General features: G+C 43.7%; 1 pseudogene across 1 annotated transcript; it reads left to right on the plus strand.

Annotated features, from left to right (window-relative positions):
* The first annotated feature begins 503 nt into the window (after positions 1–503).
* Positions 504–11,854, plus strand: LOC143562888 (glucan endo-1,3-beta-glucosidase 14-like; annotated as a pseudogene). The gene is made up of 4 exons (XR_013140573.1): positions 504–587; positions 1,295–2,233; positions 10,465–10,603; positions 11,673–11,854. The product of XR_013140573.1 is annotated as a glucan endo-1,3-beta-glucosidase 14-like (transcript).
* The last annotated feature ends 403 nt before the right edge of the window (positions 11,855–12,257 follow it).

The raw sequence follows: 12,257 nt of genomic DNA on the forward strand, positions 1-12,257 counted from the left end.
GGTCTCACCAAACTCAATGGCTTTTAAACGGATTATAAATCTCAATCTTATTTATTTGTGAAACTCTATTATCATTAAACCTTAAGTATATTATATATAACTCCCTTATAATAAATAAAATTAAAATAAAAAAATATATAAATATTATAAATGAAAGATGAAATAACCCCGTAATACGGGATATAAAACCTAGTTTCTTATTAAAGAAAAATACTAAACAAGTTATTAATTTGTTAACTACGATTACTTTTATATGAAGAAAGTGATGTTCATGAAACAATAAAATAGGTATTGTTAAAAAGGGGGCTTGTCTTTTAGACAACTACTTAAGAGGAAAGATAGCCAGCCTCCAACCTCAAAATCAAGGCAACCTGTTACATCTTCTCATTACCCTTCAATTTCTATTTTCTAACAAGTAAAGTAAAGAATACCGACTGCAAAAACCATTTATACGTACATAATATATGTACCACCTTAATTCCTCTCCTCTCTCTAAATCTTTCTTTGTCTCTCTAAACATATGGAAATTTGTCTTAGAACAGCTTTTATTGTGCAATGTGTTTTGGGAATCCTTCTATCTTTATCAGGTTTGTTTGATTTTTTTATGGGGTCCTCTAATTCAGTTATGATAACATGGCTTTGGTAAAGCTATAGGGTATGATCAAATGGTGGGAAAGAATGGCCGGTTCAATGTTGCATGTGAACGGTGAGAATGGTCGGATTAATGTAATACCGCGCCTCTCCATTCATCCATGCATGGCGTTGTGAGAATGGTCCCAACCATCACGACCATTCTGGCAATTCTTCTCCATCATCTACGTGACAGATTTCTATTGGTTTAAGCTTTTTATTTTTATATTTTAGTATTGAAAATGTATTAAACGATGATTTTAACATATGTTGAATCGTGAAGAAGCTGATAGACAGCGAATGGTGTATAGCGCATAGCTTAGCATAACCCAACTAAAATCAATGTTTTTGTAATCGGTCAGGTTCTTACGGCCACTTTACTGGTCTGACTGGTTTAATAAACCAGATGACGTATTAAATAATTTAAAATTTTGAATATATAGATATATAACAAATTTAAAATAAAGTATTTTATAGATTTACTTTTACTTTTGTTTGAGTTAATAAAATATAAAACTTTATATAGATAAAATATAAAGTTTACAATAGTAAATTGATTATTAAATGGTAGTTTTAAAAAAATATTCTTTTAAATTAGGTCAAAACAGTTGTTTTCAGTTAAACTTATGTTGGTTTTGCATGTTCTTTATGTTGTTTGTCACAGGATTTGGATTTGTTGAATCTCTCGGTATAAATTACGGTCAAGTTGGCAACAATTTGCCACCACCAGACAAAGTTCTCGTTCTTCTGAAAACACTAAGAATCACAAAAACTCGAATTTACGACACAAATCCGGACATATTAACCGCATTCGCAGGTTCGGGTGTTGAACTCATTGTAACGGTGGAGAACGACATGTTAGCAACGTTAATAGACCCACAACATCGTTACAATGGGTGACTACGCATATAAAACCATTCGTCCCAGCTACAAAAATAACAGGAATCGCGGTTGGAAATGAAGTATTCACTGGCGATGACATGACACTGGTGGATAATTTGGTTCCAGCCATGGTTAGTATTCAACGAGCCTTGACTCAGTTAGGGTTGCAACAATATATACAAGTGTCCACACCTTCGTCGTTAGCGGTTCTAGCTAACTCGTACCCCCATCCGAAGGGACGTTTACGCCCGAGCTCACAACAATAATGACACAACTTTTACAATTTCTTTCAACTACAAGATCACCATTTTGGATCAATGCATACCCTTATTTTGCTTATAAAGATAGTCCGGATAAAATATCTTTAGATTACGCACTTTTCAACCCTAATTCGGGAATGATTGATCCGCATACTAATTTGCATTACGACAGCTTGTTGTATGCTCAAGTAGACGCGGTTATATTTGCAATGGCGCGGTTAGGGTATGGTGGGATCGAGGTTCGGATTTCTGAGACCGGGTGGCCATCAAAAGGTGATCCTAATGAAGTTGGTGCAACACCACAAAATGCTGCCATTTATAATAGGAATTTGGTCAAAAGACAATTGAGTGGTGAAGGGACACCTTTAAGGCCTAAAATGCAGCTTGAAATTTACTTGTTTGCTTTGTTTAACGAGGATATGAAGCCCGGTCCGACGTCCGAGAGGAACTATGGGTTGTATCAACCTGAAGAGGTAGGTCCCAGCAGAGCCCAGTTGGACCTGCAAGACTCACCTTGAAAAGGGACGTCTGTGCAGTTGAACCCGCAAGACTCCTTAACGGACGTCTGCGCGGTTGAACCCGCAAGACTTAACTTAAAGGGACGTCTGCGCAGAGACCAAATGGATCCGCTGGACCCACCACGCTCAGAGACGTGACGTCCTTACGCACAGTACGCAAGCTGTTCAAGCAGGAAAAGCCTCCCAATGGTGAAGTACTCCGCCTGTTCCCGCAGTAGCGGATACTAGCCATCAGGGAAGGCTACCCGCGCAGCAAGGCTACATGCACAAGGCACTTAACTCTCATAATAATTCAGTAATGTCACCTGAAGAAGGAATGAGCAAAGCCGGGAACACTCCCGCACAAAGCCGGGAAAACTCCCGCCAAATGAGCCAGTCCGTACGATACTGGAGGATCTTTTGTGCTGTACCTGACGAGGTATGGACGAAAGATCTGACCAAAGATACGACAGCTCACTGACAACAATATGACGAGCAGCATGCTCTTGTACTGTATGTCACTATTAGCCGCTGCCTACTCACCAACCTGTCAGAGCACGTGCATAGCCTGCAGTTGGTGGAACAGGAATAGTACACAGCCGGCCTGGTCACTATCAGCCGCTGCCTACCCACCAACCACCAGCATGGCATGTGCGTAGCCCACAGTTGGCAGAACAGGAACACTATTCAGCCGGCTGTACCTTCTTGGAAACCTACCTTCGGCTATAAATACTCCAACACCTTGGAATGGTATTATCTTATCTCATATCTCATATCTAGATATATTACCTGATATCTGCTCTAGCAATCTCTTAATATACACTTATATTTAAGAGCAATCTAGTCTGATTCTCACGCCGGAGGGTGGTCACAAGGAGGTACCCACCCCCCTTCTCAGTGACGAGCTCACGGTGTCTGTTTTGCAGGTTATCAGAAGAACCATCTTCGCCGGATCTAACCCCTCGTGGGAAACATCTACTTAACCCTCAAATTATCCGTAATCTGCCCGGGGTCGGTTAGTGTTTCTTCATTGGCGCCATCCGTGCATAAAAGCTAGAACTTCATTCTTTTTCAGTTTTCTCAAAACTTCTGGAAAGATGGTTAAAGAAACCCCGGTAACCACAACCCCAGCTACTGGGGGGAATACCGGCGACTACACAGTTTTTACGAACACTACCCCGGTTACCCAAGCTGGGGCAAGTGCAGTAAATTTTTCGAACACTACCCCAGTTACTCGAGCTGGGGCAAGTGCAGTAAATAATCTTTCACTGGGATTCACCGATACCCAGTTAGAGAGACTCCCATGGCCAAAGGCTCCAATAATCAGAGAGCGTCACAACGCTGATCAGAGCAAATTCTGTGACTTCCACAGGACAAGAGGCCACAACACCCAGGAATGCGTAGACTTGAAGGACATCATCGAAGCATTTGTCAGAGATGGGACGCTCACGCACCTCGTGGCGTAATGAACGCTGAGCCGGCTAATGCGTGTAGAACCCCAGTTGGGGAAAACACGAATAAAACTGCAGCTTCAATGTTGGAGACTACATACTGCGTAAACAACGAGATCCCGAACCAGGTGCATATCGTCTCGATGGCACTCCCATCCCAACAACATGGAAGGGAGCTCAATTACACAGTTTGCATGTAGATCAATTCCAAACTTGTAAAGAAAAGGCCAGAGCCACTTCTAATGGAAATGATTCTCCTTAGAACATTGATGCTGATGGTCTTACATTTATACTTATGAACTTTCCACACTGATATGCCGGTCTTCACCTCATACATAAGTGGGGAAGTAAGTCGTTGCGTGTGGAAGGCTGCTAAACCCGCATAAACACAAAAAACGGCAAACCTTCACGCAGGTCAGTCATAGGTAAAGTTTGGTCATCCCACTAAATGAAAGTGCCGGTCTTAGCCGCACAAATCATGATAGAGGAAACCGAACAAACCTATTGACAACCACGCGTCGAACGGTTAATTTATTCAACACTGATATGCCGGTTTTCACCGCATAAATAAGTGTAAAGAAATCGTTGCGTGTGGACGGCGGCAAAACCCGCGTAAACACAATAAACGGAAAACCTTCACGCAGGACAGTTATAGGTAAAGTTAGGTGATCCCACTAAATGAAAGTGCCGGTCCTAACCGCACAAATCATGATAGAGGAAACCGAACTAACCTATTGAAAACCGCGCGTCGAACGGTTAACTTACTAAACACTAAGAAAATTTCTAACGAGAAGATAAGGAAAACCTCTACGCAGGTCAGATATAGGTAAAGTTTAGCCATCCTACTTAGTGCAAGTGACGATTTTACCCGCACAATCACGAAGGAGGAAGCAAAACTTCAACCTATTATCTACCACGTTCAAAGGTTAACTTATTCTAAAAACTTAGAAAATTTCTGACGAAAAGATGAGGAAAACCTCCACGCAGGTCAGATATAGGTAAAGTTTAGCCATCCTACTAAGTGCAAGTGACGGTCTTACCCGCACAATCACGAAGGAGGAAGCAAAACTTCAACCTATTATCTACCACGTTCAAAGGTTAACTTATTCAAAACACTTGGAAAATTGCTAAGTTAAACTAAAGTATGCATGAGAAAGTCAACGTTTACAAAGCAAGTCATCCAGTGAAAGTAGCGGTCCTACCCGCGCAATGATTTATATTCCTTAAATAATTCAAGCATTACAAGAATGGCCGGGTATCTACCCGCCTACAAGAATATAAATCTATACAATGTAAACCTATCCTAACAGTGTGAAGGGATCTAAAGGTTCAAGCTTCAGGACCACTCCCTCCAAACCCACTTGTACCCGCACCATCACTCGGCTGTGGCGGTTCAAGGAAGGTCTTAAGAATGGTTAGCCCATCATCAGCAGCAGCAACTTCGTTAACCTTCTCCACCACCGGATGCGGGAAGGTGGCATACTGGTTCACTGCTTGGTCATATACGGCTTCAGTATCCACATCATATAAAGGGAAGTTGGAAGGCGGGATGCCCTTCTCAACGAACCCTAGACCAAGCAGGAAGCCAGCCTTCTCCCCATCATCATGAGAAGAGTTGAGGGCTGCGCTCATGGCATCGTCGTATGATGTGTCCGTGAAGACCAGATGCACAACCTACAAAACAAAATACAAGTATCATAACCTTTTCTAAGAACAAAGAAAAGCGTAAAGATATTATGAAATTACGCATACCTGAGACAACGCTTCTCGAAGAAGCTATTCCTTGGCAACCAGAGCCTCCTGGAGGACAGCTTGAGCTTGGTTACGGGCGTGTTCGGCTTCACTTTTGTTAAGGTTGGCGAGCAACACTTCCTTAGCAGCAGCCTCTTCAACGCCCTTTAGCTTCCGCTCAGTGTGGTCAAGCACGCCCCTCTGGTCCAAGATCTCTTGGAGCTTCTTGGCGTCTTCCATAGCCAAGGCATCATGAGCCTGCTGGAGCCTCTCTAGCTTGGCTTTAAGCTCCTCATTCTCAATGCGTAGAGGCTCGGCAACAGCTTCAGCCTTAGTGGCCCTCTCAGTTGCGTTCCGTGCAGTTTCCTTAGCCAGCCGAAGCTGTTCGTTAACAGCTTGGGCAGCCTTGGAACGGGCCTCGAGCAGGGTCTGAACTTCAACCTCGAGGGCCTCGAAGGCCTTCTTCTTTTCCGCAGCCACTGAGGTAAGCCTCTTGTTCTCCTCCCGGACAGCCCGCGCCTGAGCTACTTCTTGGATGCGAGCTGCTTTTAACTTGTCGTTTTCACGACAAAGCAGCTCGACGCGCGGCTACATCCGGGCCAGGAGAATCCGAAGCTCATTGGTTAGCCTACCCTCCTGGTAGCTAGCCATTGCTTCCCCCAACGCACCACTGGGAGCTGCGTGACGAGCCCACTCCACGCACTCCACAGGCGTGCGAAGGGTTGTTCCTCAGCGGATGTTCCATAGTGGAACATACACTTCATTGGAATCCGACACTGCAAAAAACAAAAAGCAGTTAGGAAAAGATGATATATATATATATATAAAAAGAGGCCAAAAGAACCCTACGCACCTGTAGGGTCGACAACAGGCCGGTAGCCGCCGAACCCATCACCTGAACCTAACGGATATCCATCCAAGAGGTCAGGCAGATGGGAAGGAGGCACAAACTGGCTTGAAGCCCCAGACATACCTGCTGAACCGGCCGGTGGCGAGATAGTTGCCGGCGCGGGAGGCACGGTCGAAGCCGCTGCAGTGGAAACCAACGGAGGTGAACTCACCGGAGGTGAACTCACAACCGTGGCCGGGGCTGCGGAAGAATCCGCAGAAACACTCACCGCCGGCTCAGTGAAAGATTCAGTAAATATGGCAGTGCCAGCCGGCGGAGATGTTATCACAGTTGGAACAGTTGGCTCAACCGGGTGAGCAACCGAACCAACTGAAGCAGGCGCAGTCGCCTGGGTCATCGCCTCAGGTAGGTTGACCAAGCCTATCGTCATGGGTCCGGAGGTGCTCCTCCCCGCTCCACCCTGGAATGCGGTAGCATCCACGCCTGCACAAAGAAAATATATAAGTATAATGGCGGAAAGCTATGCAGTTAAAGTAAAGGAAAATTGTACTTACGGGTTTTCTTGAGCCTAAAGGTTCTGGCAGGCGGGGACGAACCCGATGGAGCCGGCCTCTTCACGCCGCTCACCGTCGTTACACTGGGCTGCCCGGAGGTGACAGCCGTTTCAACCTCCGGAGCAGTGGTCTCAACACCACCTGGGTTCCCCGCCGCCTCTTCACTCTCGGTCTCTGACTCAGACCGACTCACCGGATGGGCAGTGGAGGCAACCTTCGCCTTGCCCTTCCCGCCAGCAGCCTTCATTTTCCGCACCAACAAAGGACCATCTGCGGATTCCTCATCAGAAGATGACAGAATTAGAGGAATTCCAGCAGAGGTTTCAGCATTGAGAGGGCGAGGGTTAAATAACTCCTTACCTGGGCGCGTGGCGCTCAGAATCGGGTGGCCCGGCGGGTAGACCTCCACAAACCGATCCCTCGTTTGCTCCAAGATGGGCAACTCGTTCTCATCGAGAGCACGAGTACCCATCCGAGCGGGACCATCAGCCTCCCGCGGATGCAGGAGCGACTGCAAGTCATTCCCCTCTGAAATAAAAAAAAAAGAAACAGTTAGAAGAAAAACCAAAATCAACAAGCAAGACAGAGCATACCGTAAGGGATAAAGTTCAAACCGTATTCTAGGACAATGGGAACCTGTGGCGCCTCAGCCCCAGCATCCTTCCACACTCGGCTCATACCGAGCATCACCATCCCAGACTCCTGAAAGCGGTACACCGGAGTCTGGATCTGGGAGATCTTGGCGAACCATTCCGCCTCCTGATAGTTGGGGGCGTGAAGGGCGGGGAGAGCTCTCCCGTTCTTAAACGTCATCGCTATCGGGACGACGCGAGCGGAGATATAAAAAAACCTCTCTTCCACGACCGAAGACTGCGCTCTGTTGCGCAGATCTTCAGACCCTTGATCCGATTGACCAAGGTATACCACCCCTGGATGCACCTCCAAGCATAGAAGGTCATCAGGCGGTCAACATGGGGCTCCACGCCCAGAATGAGGCACACCCACTCAAAGTGGCGGATCTTGGCGATCGCCATCGGGTGTACCTCCGTCAGATGCACACCGTGCCTCTCCAAGACACGGTATACAAACTTCGTCAATGGGAACCTGAGATTCCCATAAACGAAGAATGCAGCATACACCCCTATTTTGCCTTTGGAGGCATCGTACACCGTCTGGTGTGGCTCCGGAAACTCAGGCTCGAACGGCTCGAGCATGAACTTCCGGACGATGTACTTAAAAAGCTCAGTGGGAAGAGCACACTGGCATTCTCCAGCAGTGCTCTTATCGTCTTTATCAGACATAGACGTCGGGATCTCGACGTGCACGTCAGATTCCTCGGCAGCCGCTTCAAAATCGTGAGTAGAAGACATGGTTTGGAGGTAAAGAAGAACGATTTCAGGAGAATGCTTGGCAAAAAGTATTCGCCGGAAATCGTTTACAACAAGAAGAGAAGAGTGAAGGTGTGGATTGAGATGCACCCTCTCCCCCTTTATATACTCATCGCAATTAATGCGATGAATTTAATGCGGAAGAGAGAGAAATCGCAGGTGCAATGAAACTATGACACGTGGCAAAGAGCAAGCTGGCAACAGCTGTTGAAAGGACGCGTGCCATTAATTTCGCGGCCACATGCCCGAAAAATCGCGCCCACGCGCCTGAAAAAGCGTCTGGAATGACCATATACTGTCACGTCGCCATAACTTCTTGCACGTTGTGCAGCTGTCAGAAGAAACCGTCAGACCACGCTGACGTCCCTTCAACAGGTCAGACTGTTCTTATCCTTTCACCAACTATTCGAATTTCAAAAACGAAATTCAAAGAAAAAAAAAACAAAAAAATTCAAAAAGATTCAAAAGTAAGCGGGAATATACCCCTTACCTTGGCAACCAAGTAACTATAAGACATGTGCGAGTACAGTGTTAAGGCAAAACCCTTCACATACTTAGCACCTGTAGGGAATTGAAGCCAAGAATACCTCGGCAACCAAGTAACTATAAGACGGGTGCGGGTACAGTGTCAAGGCAAAACCCTTCATATACTTAGCACCCGCAGGGAATTGAAGCCAGGAATACCTTGGAAGTAAAGTAACTATAAGACGAGTGCGGGTACAGTGTCAAGGCAAAACCCTTCACATACCTAGCACTCCGCAGGGAATTGAAACCAAGAAGGATCTTCTGGGCCACGCTTGCGGAAACGGGAATGACATCCCCGCATAGCGGGAACGTCGAGAACTAGATTGTTTGAAGCTCCAAGATGGAATTGGTTGTTTAACATAATTGATCACTATGTTCAAAACTACCAAAACCTCATGGAGAATCTACACAAGAGGTACTCAACGCTCCTGACTTGCGAGGAGGTTACAGACCTACCCGCATCATACCCAAAGATCAAGCAGAACAGTGGGAAATTCTGCGTGACATTAGGACTTCCGCGGGAAGAATCCCCATGGAAAACCTTAAAATTAAACCCTTTTCAAAACCCCTTGCTTAAGTCCAAAAGTTCACCTCACTTATTAACAATTCATGAGAAGAATATTGGACTGGGGGGACTTGAAGAGGTAGGTCCCAGCAGAGCCCAGTTGGACCCGCAAGACTCACCTTGAAAAGGGACGTCTGCGCAGTTGAACCCGCAAGACTCCTTAACGGACGTCTGCGCGGTTGAACCCGCAAGACTTAACTTAAAGGGACGTCTGCGCAGAGACCAACTGGATCCGCTGGACCCACCACGCTCAGAGACGTGACGTCCTTACGCACAGTACGCAAGCTGTTCAAGCAGGAAAAGCCTCCCAATGGTGAAGTACTCCGCCTGTTCCCGCAGTAGCGGATACTAGCCATCAGGGAAGGCTACCCGCGCAGCAAGGCTACATGCACAAGGCACTTAACTCTCATAATAATTCAGTAATGTCACCTGAAGAAGGAATGAGCAAAGCCGGGAACACTCCCGCACAAAGCCGGGAAAACTCCCGCCAAATGAGCCAGTCCGTACGATACTGGAGGATCTTTTGTGCTGTACCTGACGAGGTATGGACGAAAGATCTGACCAAAGATACGACAGCTCACTGACAACAGTATGACGAGCAGCATGCTCTTGTACTGTATGTCACTATTAGCCGCTGCCTACTCACCAACCTGTCAGAGCACGTGCATAGCCTGCAGTTGGTGGAACAGGAATAGTACACAGCCGGCCTGGTCACTATCAGCCGCTGCCTACCCACCAACCACCAGCATGGCATGTGCGTAGCCCACAGTTGGCAGAACAGGAACACTATTCAGCCGGCTGTACCTTCTTGGAAACCTACCTTCGGCTATAAATACTCCAACACCTTGGAATGGTATTATCTTATCTCATATCTCATATCTAGATATATTACCTGATATCTGCTCTAGCAATCTCTTAATATACACTTATATTTAAGAGCAATCTAGTCTGATTCTCACGCCGGAGGGTGGTCACAAGGAGGTACCCCCCCCTTCTCAGTGACGAGCTCACGGTGTCTGTTTTGCAGGATATCAGAAGAACCATCTTCGCCGGATCTAACCCCTCGTGGGAAACATCTACTTAACCCCCAGATTATCCGTAATCTGCCCGGGGTCGGTTAGTGTTTCTTCACAACCCGATGGATCTCTGGCTTATAATGTCGGGTTGTCGGCTTTTTCAACAAGTACGACAACCCCATCAACATCAGCATCGAAGTCCCCAACAACGTCGACGCCTTGGTCGTCTTTCTCGTTTACCTCCACAGCTTCTAATGGTAGTATTTATTAATATTATCTTACTGTAGACCGGTAGATATAAAAGGAACACAAACTTTATAATAAAGTTAAGCGTAGCAATTTATAGAGCAAAGAATATTCAACTACGCAAACAAAGGTATCTTGTTTGTAAGTAAATTGTTTTCTACAAGGTATCTTGCAAAATAATACGAATTCTCATACTACTTAATTTATGTTCTAGTATTATATTGTAATTTTTCAAAATTTTTCAGATTTTTTTTTTGCAATTAAAAAAAATCTCATTTTTGTCTAATTTTTTCAATTTTTTTAAAAATATTTTGCAATGTCAAACTATTTAAAATTAAAAAAAACCTACATAATATGCTATTCAAATAAAATATCTAGGATTAAAACAATAAGAAAACTTTAGTGGCCTAATTAGAACAAAATATTTTATAAGTTATCTGATTGAAAACAATTTCAAAACTTAGTTACTGTTTTATAGAGTAATCCCTATTCATTTTAAACCTTGTATCTATTGTCTTTACATTTTTGCATGCACTTTTAATTTTGAATTATAATTTGTAAGAAAATGTAAATAAATATAATGCGTTATATTTAACTATATAAATTATAAAATATAAACTACTTATTTTTATTTATTAATTTTTAATACTTGAAGAAGGGTCACATTTATTTTGTAACCATCCTTCCAAAATCACATCAGTTTATATAAAATGTTCTTGGTTAAAAAATATTGAATATGAATTATACACATTTTATTGTTTTAACATGAATTATTATAAATTTATATCAAATTTAATATTATGCATGTTAAGTTTCTGCAGTGTCTGAATAATTATACTTTACACTTTGTGCTTTTCTTGGTGCTCTATAGAATCGATCTGATATGCATGTGAGCACCTACAAAACAACTACATTAAACATGTCATAGTTTTTTTTAACTAAACTTTCATTAAAGAACAACACGTCATACTTTTCCAATAAAATATGATCGACACATGTCGGCATTGCATGATTAAACATCCTAGATCCATCTCATATGTCGTTGTAACATAATTATATACGTTTTATATTTGATATAGATGGAAAGAGCTGCCGATCGTCACCAACGTTTAGTGTGCTGGATTTCGGTCTTGTTGGTGGCAATGGCCATTTAGATGGTGCCATTTTAACCAGTTCGTAAGCGGCTAATTATATATGTAATACATGGAACGCACTTAATTTGGCCTTTTGAGCTTCATAATCATCCACGACATTGATATGTGCCAATACGCATGTGTTCTTCTTATGCTCTGACGGTCTCGATTTGTTTTCTTTCAAGCTAATTATTTTTTTGTGATGATCACGCGGTTTCACAGAAAATTTAATTAATTGGTAGTTAGAGAAATTGTTACCAAGCTCGTTAGTTAAAAGGGAAGATTAGTATGATTAATGTATGTGTTTATTCTTATATTATTATATTTATGTATCAATGAAAAAATATTATAAAGATATTCAGAAGTTTATTGTGATTGGATACAAGGAAAGGTTGTTACTTTGGACGTGGAATCCATGACTGTTTGCATATAAAATCCGTAAATCATAAAGGTTTATGGCGATAATAATTAGGCATGTATTTGGGTTTTAATGTTTTATTTAAACACAGAAATTTTCTAAATGTATATA

The sequence above is a fragment of the Bidens hawaiensis genome, unplaced genomic scaffold, assembly GCF_021521415.1.
Source record: "Bidens hawaiensis isolate Kalapana, Puna unplaced genomic scaffold, B.hawaiensis_p1.1 tig00021181_1, whole genome shotgun sequence".
Taxonomy (NCBI): Eukaryota; Viridiplantae; Streptophyta; class Magnoliopsida; order Asterales; family Asteraceae; genus Bidens; species Bidens hawaiensis.